This window comes from Bactrocera tryoni, unplaced genomic scaffold (genome assembly GCF_016617805.1).
Source record: "Bactrocera tryoni isolate S06 unplaced genomic scaffold, CSIRO_BtryS06_freeze2 scaffold_239, whole genome shotgun sequence".
Taxonomy (NCBI): Eukaryota; Metazoa; Arthropoda; class Insecta; order Diptera; family Tephritidae; genus Bactrocera; species Bactrocera tryoni.
Window position 1 is genome coordinate 1 of NW_024395965.1, and position 10,854 is coordinate 10,854.

Here is a 10,854-nt window from a genome sequence, read left to right on the forward strand (position 1 = left end):
TGTTTAAATGACTTAAGCATTCACCCACTTTACCCGAAAAAAACTGGCGCACACTAATAAGACAGCTTAATTCACCACAGCTGATGACTCTATATCTCACCACAATTGAGAAAATCACCCAGAAAGCGGCCACCACACTAATAATACAATACCACTCAGCACAACTCACCAGACTTCTACATCAATTAACCCACTCAACAGAAAGGATGGGAAAAAGGATAGCAAACACAATTCGTTCTAAACACTTCATCACATCAACATACGTTTTCGTCGCCAATTTCGCGCTGCAATTAACTCTCGCTTATACACATTATATCGGATCAATCATGCATACGGCGCTCAACAATTAATTCGACCGAGATCCTGCACATCGTCTAATTTTCATCTGGATGCGGTTCATTTATTCGATCGTATCTTGGCATGTAGCGAATGCCTATACATACCTATCATACATTTTTATTGTTAAATGTGAAGTATCAAAATTAGTCTTTTTAATTAAACTAAATTGTATTGAAAAGTATAAGAGTATTTTTCGTACCTCGTTTATTCATGGTCCTTCGAACCATTCCGAATGGCACTATTGGTTTCGTCCAATGAAACAAAAAATACGTCAAAATCATGGTGACAAAATTTTAAAAATGTAAAACAAACCACAAACTAAAACAAAACAAGTGCGGTGAAGTGACAAAAGTAATAACTAATAACTTTACATACATTTGTATCATATACAACAAATAGACAAACAAACGCTAAGATTAAAAAACAAAAAGTGCAGTGTAACTAAAAAAAAAAAAGCTGTAATAACAAAACATATTTCAGTAAAACAAAAAGAGAAACAATAAAATAAAAACGTTTACCTAGCTAAACCACAAACCGGGCGCGAAACCCAAAACATAAAATAAAATAAAAACAAAATAAACGGGCGCGATCATTAAAACAAAGAGTTAAAACAACTACACCTACAAACAACAACACGCACAAGAAACCAGGCAGCTGAAAGACTGAAATAAGAGGAGGATTACAGGAATTGGCGATAAAACTCGCACATCCATTTAAACATATTATCACCCCAAAAAACCCTTGCGGGAAGATAAAGTGAGTTGTAACGTTTTCATTTATTGTTGTTGCCTATTATGCACTTTTGTATGTATGCCTAAAATTACAGTCGTATTTGATACAAAACCTGTAATTGCAAACCTCTTTACCGCAAACAAAAATTATTGTATGTCAAATATAGTATAAAAAGTATAATACCTTACCTTTGTGTTTTCAAAATACACCAAGTTACCAATAGCAACTAATGTTCAAGCAAATACTTGTGAAAAATTTCCGGCAAACCCTTTCTGCTTAATAAAGCAATAAGCAAGATTGTATACACATAATTAGTAACAAAGTCAAAATAGCAAACCTCAAAAAAAGTAGAGACAAGAACACAACCAAAATAGAAAAAAAAACACACGTACATACATGTAGGCATATATATTTAGTGCAAACATATATGTATTAGGGTGTCCGTTATTTACCAAGTTGGCTATTTCCACTTGGGTATCGTCAAAGTCGTTTCTTTTTGACCTAAAAACAATTGTGGAAACAAAGAAAAATTTTTTCGATGCCGTTTAACCCTGCCTAAATAAGGATACTTTTCCCATTTAATTAACATGGGATTTTTGCACTATTTAGCAAATAATTCTTATTTCGTACATTATACTCTTTAACTTACCAACAATGCTCAATTCTGCTTCTATTATGATCCCTTTAGACGGAGAAATTTTCATATTGGCGCAAAAAATTTATTACATAACCTTTGGAAGGGTCAAAATTTATTTGTATTGATTATTCTAATTATTTTGCTTAAACTACTTACTAATTAATTTTTATTCTGAATTTCGTGTAAGATCTTTTATTTTAAACTTTCAATAATCATACATGACCATAAAAGGTTTTTACCATAAATGGTTTTTAATTTTTTTCAAGACAGCTTCAGATAAACACTTATCAATATTTCCATAAGCATAAACTGCTTTCAAAAATTGCAAATCTTGGTTCGGAGCCGCTGTAGCAAGAGGTGCAGTATACCAAAATCTCACATATATAAATACCACGAATAACCAAACGTCCAATAAACTTTTTTCTTCTTCTGATGATAGTTCAAAAGCATCTCGAAAAACGTAAATTTTTAATGAGTAAATGGCTTTCGACATCCAGCGAGAGTGATGGAAAGCTCCAGGTTTATAAAAATGAATACTTTGATGGTCGACAGTACCAAGAAATATTCGGGACAATTTAAGCAGCTCTTTGTAATCGTCGCGGGGTAAAACCGTATCTAATAAATTTTGGATGTTTCGATCTATTTCGTCAACTTGATTAATCAATTTTTTATGAATTTTATTTTATTTTTTCTAAACTCATGATGAAAGTTCTTAATTTTCAATAGATTGGAGTTCTCGAGGTTAGAAAGATATTTTTTAGCTGGATACCAAATTATTTTTTAAACTTTCTATTCATTGCACTGGTCACATCAACTTAACAATTAAAAATTCAATATTATAACGTGAATTAAGAATTGTATCGTTTACTATCTAAAAATGGAATATTGTTGTCAAAAAAACCACAACAATCAGAATAGACAATAAGTAAAAAATTAGTTTGTTGTTTTTTATTCACTTTAACGACCGTCCGCTAGAGCGCCACGTATCCAATATACCTGGTTCTTTTATTTATTTTGCGTTGGTAATAACCATACGAGTATTACCGTACTTCAATTTGAACTATTATTCCTTCATAGAATCACTGTGTGACTTTCAGAAGCAAAAAATAAAAAACTTTAAATGAAATTCAGAATAAAAATTAATTAGTAAGTAGTTTAAGCAAAATAATTAGAATAATCAATACAAATAAATTTTGACCCTTCCAAAGGTTATGTAATAAATTTTTTGCGCCAATATGAAAATTTCTCCGTCTAAAGGGATCATAATAGAAGCAGAATTGAGCATTGTTGGTAAGTTAAAGAGTATAAAGTACGAAATAAGAATTATTTGCTACATAGTGCAAAAATCCCATGTTAATTAAATGGGAAAAGTATCCTTATTTAGGCAGGGTTAAACGGCATCGAAAAAATTTGTATGTATACCTCTACATGATACAAATAACATACAAGTACATCAATATGTATGTATAATTGCCAAGCGCAAAATATATATTTATATATTCACATATTTCTATAATGCATGCATAAGAGAGAAAAAAAAATTTTTTCATTTCCATTTTCAAACTTTCTTTCTTTTACGATAAAATTAAATAACATTTACATATATAGCAAAAACAATAAAAATATATCAACAAAATATACATATGTAATTGTAATAACTATGCAAAATATGTATTAACACATTTGTACACACACATATTATAAGTCCACATTGGCATCTATTCGGCAATACCACTTGTTCTTTGGCAAACAAAAACAAGCAGGATTGCATACAAAAAGCAAATTGATCTCTCTAACGAGCTCTCAATCGCTTACGAATAAAACATATTCATAAACACACAAACAATTCGTGCATACTTATGTAAATAGCGCATTGATCTCTTCAACGAGCTCTCAATTGCACAAAACATAAGCACATACAAGTCCAAGTATTAGGGTGTACCTAAATACAAATCATTCGGACAACAAATATTTTAATTAATAAAAAGCGCGATTTTTTAATAACAATTAACAATTCAAATATATTTTCGAACTAAAATATAAATAAATAATATTATTTTGCAAAAATGGTTAACAACAACAATAATCAAAATACACCTGCAGGAGCTACACGCCCAAAACAGGTTGCTAAATTTATTTCAGAAAGTGACAGTTTCACAAGATAATGCACTAGATTTGCCTCTTCACCGATTCAAGAAAACTCTGAATCGTTATTAGAAATAAAAAGCCAAAATCTTAAAAATTTCTGGACTCGTCTGCAAGCGACTCATGACGCCATATTAAAATCTGACGATTAAGCCATACCACAAAATTTGAAACAATCGGCTTACGCCATATATGAAAACTGCTTAGACCAATTTGAAGAAACAAAAGCTATGATCTCCGATCAATTAAAGCTAATAAAAGCCATTGCACCTACTCCCCACAGTAGAGTAGAGCTGCCACAAATGCAACAATATCAAGAGGCAAGTTTAGGCATCCACCTCGAGGTGCCCGGATGTGACACAGAAACATTTTATGGAGGTTTCGAAGAATGGCCGTCTTTCCGGGACATGTTTACAGCCGTTTACATCAACCATCCCCAACTATCAAAAGCACAAAAATTGTATCACCTCAGATCCAAAACTAAAGGTCAAGCAGGCGTAATAGTCAAGCAGTTCGCATTAAATGACGACAATTTCAATTTGGCTTGGGAAGCTCTAAAAGCTAGATATGAAAACGAAAGAATATTGGTCGATAAGCAAGTAACGACACTATTAAACTTGCCTAAAATCAAGAAAGAAACAAGTGAAGAATTTGTAACACTACAATCCACTGTTTCTAATTGTTTGTTGATTCTGTCGACACAAAATATTCCCACAGATAGCTGGGACCCAATTCTGGTAAACATTTGCACCGCCGCATTACCAGGAAAGGCGTTACTTCTATGGGAGCAATCGCTCTCATCACGAAAAAAGTGCCCAACGTGGCAATAAATGAAAGATTTTCTCACCACCCAATATGAAATTGCGGAAAGGTTAGAAGAAAATATAATTAATACTAAGACCATCAAACACGACCAAAATGGAAGCTTAAATAGACCCCAAGCTAGAAGAAACACAAATTTAAACAAAAGCTTTTACAAAACACAAACGTTCATATCAGAACAAAGAAAACAAACGTCATGCGAACTATGTAAAAGAGGGCATAAGCTTACATCTTGCGCGAAGTTTAAAAAATCAAACATTAACGAAAGGAACAACTTTGTCAGATCTAAAAGACTCTGTACAAACTGCTTGTCCCATACACACAATCTTAAAGGTTGCAAAAGCAAATTTAATTGCTTATATTGTCACAAAAGACACAATTCTATGCTTCATTACAGCAGATATCCTATCTCACCCCAAAGAAGCGCTTATACACAAAGAACCATGAGCATAATTGCTAAGGCAAATCCAGAAAATTGTCAAAAGACACCCTGTTGCTCAAAGGCACAAAAAGTACAAACGTTACACAGCGAAACACAAAGTGGACTAGTTACAAAATTAGTTACCACCATACAAACTCAAGTTGAGAAAAAATCAAATCAATACCTTAATTTACAATTAAGGAAATTTCAAGAGATAGGGAATCTTCCAAGAATATTAAATAAAACTCTAGGAGATCAGTATTGTTAGAGCTACTCGAAAGCCGCAACTACTCGATCAAATAGTGGCCGGTACGTCGTACGACCACCACTAGAGCCACAATTTTCTAATACTCCACAAATTGGTATAAAAAACAAAGTTAAAGTTACTTCTGACAGTCCCTATATTAAAAGAAATACAACTTTTCGGCTCCGCAGGATGGCTTTCGCCAGTAATGAAAAAAAAAAATTCTGCACAAATCCTAGAGCGGTGGTGGGCTACTACTTGCCAAATTAATGCATACGCACTCAAACACAATATGTAACAAAATTCTCGCAAAAGGATAGAGAATTGACATTCTCATAAAATATTGCTTAATAAGTAGTTCCATTGGAGGATGGAGTCATGTGTAGAAGTTCACGCAAGTGAGGAAAGTTCTCTGACCGCCATTCACTTGGGAATGGCCAGAAACGATTCTTTTACACATGGCTCAAGCAGCTCACTACTTCCGGTCTTTGACCAAGTATCCTCTGGGTAGCCTAAGAACATCCGTTCGAAGGCGAGCTAAAGTGAGAAGGCGAAACATCCCCCACATAGGGTTGTGCGCTGGGTTTGGGACCCGCCACGTAAAAAAAACACCCCCAGTGAAGAGCCATAACCAGCCTCGGATGAGAGACCCCCCTTTTGATGACGACCATGGCAAACGAAATAAGGACTACGAATTGAGGGCATGCACCTGGAATGTCCGGTCCCTTAATTGGGAAGGTGCCGCTGCCCAGCTGGTTGATGTCCTCGTAAAAACAAAGGCTGACATCACCGCCGTCCAAGAAATGCCATGGACAGGACAAGGACAGAGACGAGTAGGTCCTTGTGACATTTACTACAGTGGCCATATAAAGGAGCGCAAGTTTGGTGTAGGATTCGTGGTGGGAGAGAGACTCCGTCGCCGAGTACTATCATTCACTGCGATGAATGAACGTCTAGCCACAATCCGCATCAAAGCGAGGTTCTTCAACATATCGCTGATCTGCGCCCACGCCCCGACGGAAGAGAAGGACGATGTGACCAAAGATGCCTTTTATGAGTGCTTGGAGCGCACTTATGAAGGCTGCCCCCGCCACGATGTCAAAATCGTGCTTGGCGACTTTAACGACAGGGTGGGCAAAGAAGGTGTCTTTGGCACTACGGTCGGTAAATTCGGCCTCCACGACGAAACATCCCCTAATGGATTGAGGCTGATTGACTTCGCCGGGGCCCGAAATATGGTTATCTGTAGTACTAGATTCCAGCATAAGAAGATTCATCAAGCTACCTGGCTGTCTCCGGATCGAAAAAATACCAACCAGATCGATCATGTTGTGATAGACGGAAGACACGTCTCCAGTGTTTTAGATGTGCGTGCGCTCCGAGGTCCTAACATCGACTCGGACCACTATCTTGTTGCAGCTAAGATTCGCACCCGCCTCTGTGCAGCAAAAAAACGCGCACCACCAAACACAAGGAAGGTTCGACGTCGAGAAGCTGCAATCACAACAGACTGCCGAACGATTCTCTACTCGGCTTGCACTCCTGCTCTCTGTGAGCACTCGTCAACAACTCGGTATAAGGGAACTGTGGGATGGCATTTCAAACTCCTTACGTGCAGCTGCAACCGAAACCATTGGTTTTCATTAAGTGCAAAAGAACAACTGGTACGACGAGGAGTGCCGCGCCGCAGCGGAGAGAAAACAGGCTGCCTACCTCGCAACGTTACGATCGGCCACAACACGTGCGGGATGGGATAGATACCGAGAATTGAAGAGGGAAGCGAGACGCATCTGCAGACAGAAAAAGAAAGAGGCCGAAATGCGTGAGTATGAAGAGCTTGATAAGCTGGCCGACAGGGGTAATGCTCGAAAATTCTACGAAAAAATGCGGCGGCTTACAGAAGGTTTCAAGACCGGAGCGATACTCTTGTAGAACCCCCAAAGGTGATCTAGTGACCGATGCCCAGAGCATACTTAAATTATGGAGGAACACTTCTCCAGCCTGCTGAATGGCAGTGAATGCACAACGCTAGGAGAAGGAGAACCCGATTCCCCAATCGATGACGATGGAGCAGACGTTGCATTGCCCGACCATGAAGAAGTTCGAATAGCAATTACTCGCCTGAAGAACAACAAAGCGGCGGGGACCGATGGATTGCCGGCCGAGCTATTCAAACACGGCGGCGAAGAACTGATAAGGAGCATGCATCAGCTTTTTTGTAAAATATGGTCGGATGAAAGCATGCCCAACGATTGGAATTTAAGTGTGCTATGCCCAATCCATAAAAAAGGAGACCCCACAATCTGCGCCACCTACCGTGGGATTAGCCTCCTCAACATCGCATATAAGGTCCTATCGAACGTATTGTGTGAAAGATTAAAGCCCACCGTCAACAAACTGATTGGACCTTATCAGTGTGGCTTTAGACCTGGAAAATCAACAACCGACCAGATATTCACCATGCGCCAAATCTTGGAAAAGACCCGTGAAAGGAGAATCGACACACACCACCTCTTCGTCGATTTCAAAGCTGCTTTCGACAGCACGAAAAGGAGCTGCCTTTATGCCGCGATGTCTGAATTTGGTATCCCCGCAAAACTAATACGGCTGTGTAAACTGACGTTGGAGCAACATAAAAGCTCCGTCAGGATCGGAAGGACCTCTCCGAGCCGTTCGATACCAAACGAGGTTTCAGACAAGGCGACTCCCTATCGTGCGACTTCTTCAACCTGCTTCTGCAGAGAATAGTTCGAGCTGCAGAACTAAATAGAGAAGGTACCATCTTCTATAAGAGTGTACAGCTACTGGCGTATGCCGATGATATTGATATCATCGGCCTCAACACCCGCGCCGTTAGTTCTGCTTTCACCAGGCTGGACAAGGAAGCACCGAAAATGGGTCTGGCAGTGAACGAGGGCAAGACGAAATATCTCCTGTCATCAAACAAACAGTCGTCGCATTCGCGACTTGGCACTCACGTCACTGTTGACAGTCATAACTTTGAAGTCGTAGATAATTTCGTCTATCTTGGAACCAGCGTAAACACCACCAACAATGTCATCCTAGAAATCCAACGCAGGATAACTCTTGCCAACAGGTGCTACTTTGGACTGAGTAGGCAATTGAGAAGCAAAGTCCTCTCTCGACAAACAAAAGCCAAACTCTATAAGTCACTCATAATTCCCGTCCTGCTGTATGGTGCAGAGTCTTGGACGATGTCAACAACGGATGAGTCGACGTTGCGAGTTTTCGAGAGAAAAGTTCTGCGAAAGATTTATGGTCCTTTGCGCGTTGGCCACGGCGAATATCGCATTCGGTGGAACGATGAGCTGTACGAGATATACGACGACATCGACATAGTTCAGCGAATTAAAAGACAGCGGCTACGCTGGCTAGTTCATGTTGTCCGTATGGACGAAAACACTCCAGCTCTGAAAGTATTCGACGCAGTACCCGCCGGGGAAGCAGAGGAAGAGGAAGACCACCACTCCGTTGGAAGGACCAAGTGGAGAAGGACCTGGCTTCGCTTGGAATATCCAATTGGCGCCACGTAGCTAAAAGAAGAAACGACTGGCGCGCTGTTGTTAACTCGGCTATAATCGCTTAAGCGGTTTCTACGCCAATTAAGAAGAAGAAGAAGTAGTTCCCTAAATTCTAAAATAGAATAAATAAAAAAAAAAAACTAACAAAAGCAGAGATCGCTCTTATCGTCCCTACATAAGCGCCCTCATAAGGGGAGTTGGTGAGAGTCTGTTATAAAGCTTGAACATCCCACTTAAAAACACACAGCCCTAACTCCAGGGCTAAGGAGTACCCATTCTGGCCATATCTGAGCCAGGCGTGGAGTTACTATCCTTCATTAGCCGAGAATAAATTAAATGCAAACAATTGCCGTTCATACAGAAAGGGCAAATAATATTAAAATGCACATTCAAATACATGTGGTATGTTTCAAACCAAAATCCGTTCTCTACACACACGTATGAGTATATTACAACTCTATCAAGAAATACTTCTGCTCTCAGAACGTATTCGCTTCAGCTACTCTGCCAGCAGTTTGCCGAAATAAATGCAAGCAGCACATACACACGCAATACTAAGGCAAAATATTCGCCTATAGAGATTTAGGATGCTTAAATGAGTTAAAACAGTGAACTTCTACACATGACTCCGCACACTAATAAGACAGCTTAATTCACCACAGCTGATGACTCTATATCACACCACAATTGAGAACATCACCCAGCAAGCGGCCACCACTCTAATAATACAATACCACTCAACACAACTCACCAGACTTCTACATCAATCAACCCACTCAACAAAAAGGATGGGAAAAAGGATAGCGAACACAATTCGTTCTAAACACTTCATCACATCAACATACGTTTTTGTCACCAATTTCGCGCTGCAATTGACTTTCGCTTATACACATTAAATCGGATCAAAGTGTGAACACAATGGCTACGACAGACTGCAAACTACATCTGTCAAATATTAAAATACACACGTTCTTATGGGCAGTGTTATTTTGACAGCTGCACGACTACACGACTGCAGGCCGACAGTTGTCGTTCTCGCTAACTTCAATATCCTCCTATTTTTGCCAACGACAGTACGACGACAGTAGAGTTGACAGTAGAATGGAAGATAAAAAGAGGAGGTAGAGGGTGATGCCACTAATATGTAAAATTATTCACAGCTCTAACAAACTTGAAGTTATTTTACAAATAAAAGCATAAAATAGCTATATTATAGCTCTATTATATCATTTGTAATAACAATTGATAATTTAATGCAAAAATATATACCTATTTACTTACTTTTTGAATAAAAAATTTCATTTTGAACAAAATATTAAAATTTCATTGAAGTGAAAGGAATTAGTTGGCCACAACGAAATTGTGTACATACAAAATGGACAACTGCGTTGTTTTGTGTGCATGCCGGCCATTGTGTTGTTGTTGCTTCTCAAAATGTACATGTAGTAAGATGAACAACGACGTTTTCACTTCACTGTCGTGCCGCTGCAGTCTGTCGTAGCCATTGTGTTTACACTTTCAATGTTGCTGGTGGAATACTAATTAGTATGCCATATATTGAAAGCAGAGAACGTATAATATAGAGAAGGTTCAACTACGGACAAGCGTGTAAACTGTCAAGAGCCATGAATTTTCTATTAGTGGATTTCACCACCTTTGGCTCGGCAGGAGAAATTTTAACAGAAGTGAGTGAACAGAGCTGAGAATTCAATGAAAATTATGCTCAGAAATATACATTGCTTTTACAGACGCCTGTTGGCCTTTTGGCTTATATTTTTATACGTTTACATGCTATCATATCAATTGATATGAATATAATTTTGCGAATTTTTGCGAATTCATGCAAAATTGATAACATTATTATTAAATTATGCTATTTTCATGGAAATAATATTTGTAGTTAATGTCCAAATAAAAGCTACTTTTAAATATTTCTTATCTTTGATAATATTATATAATTTCGTATGCATGT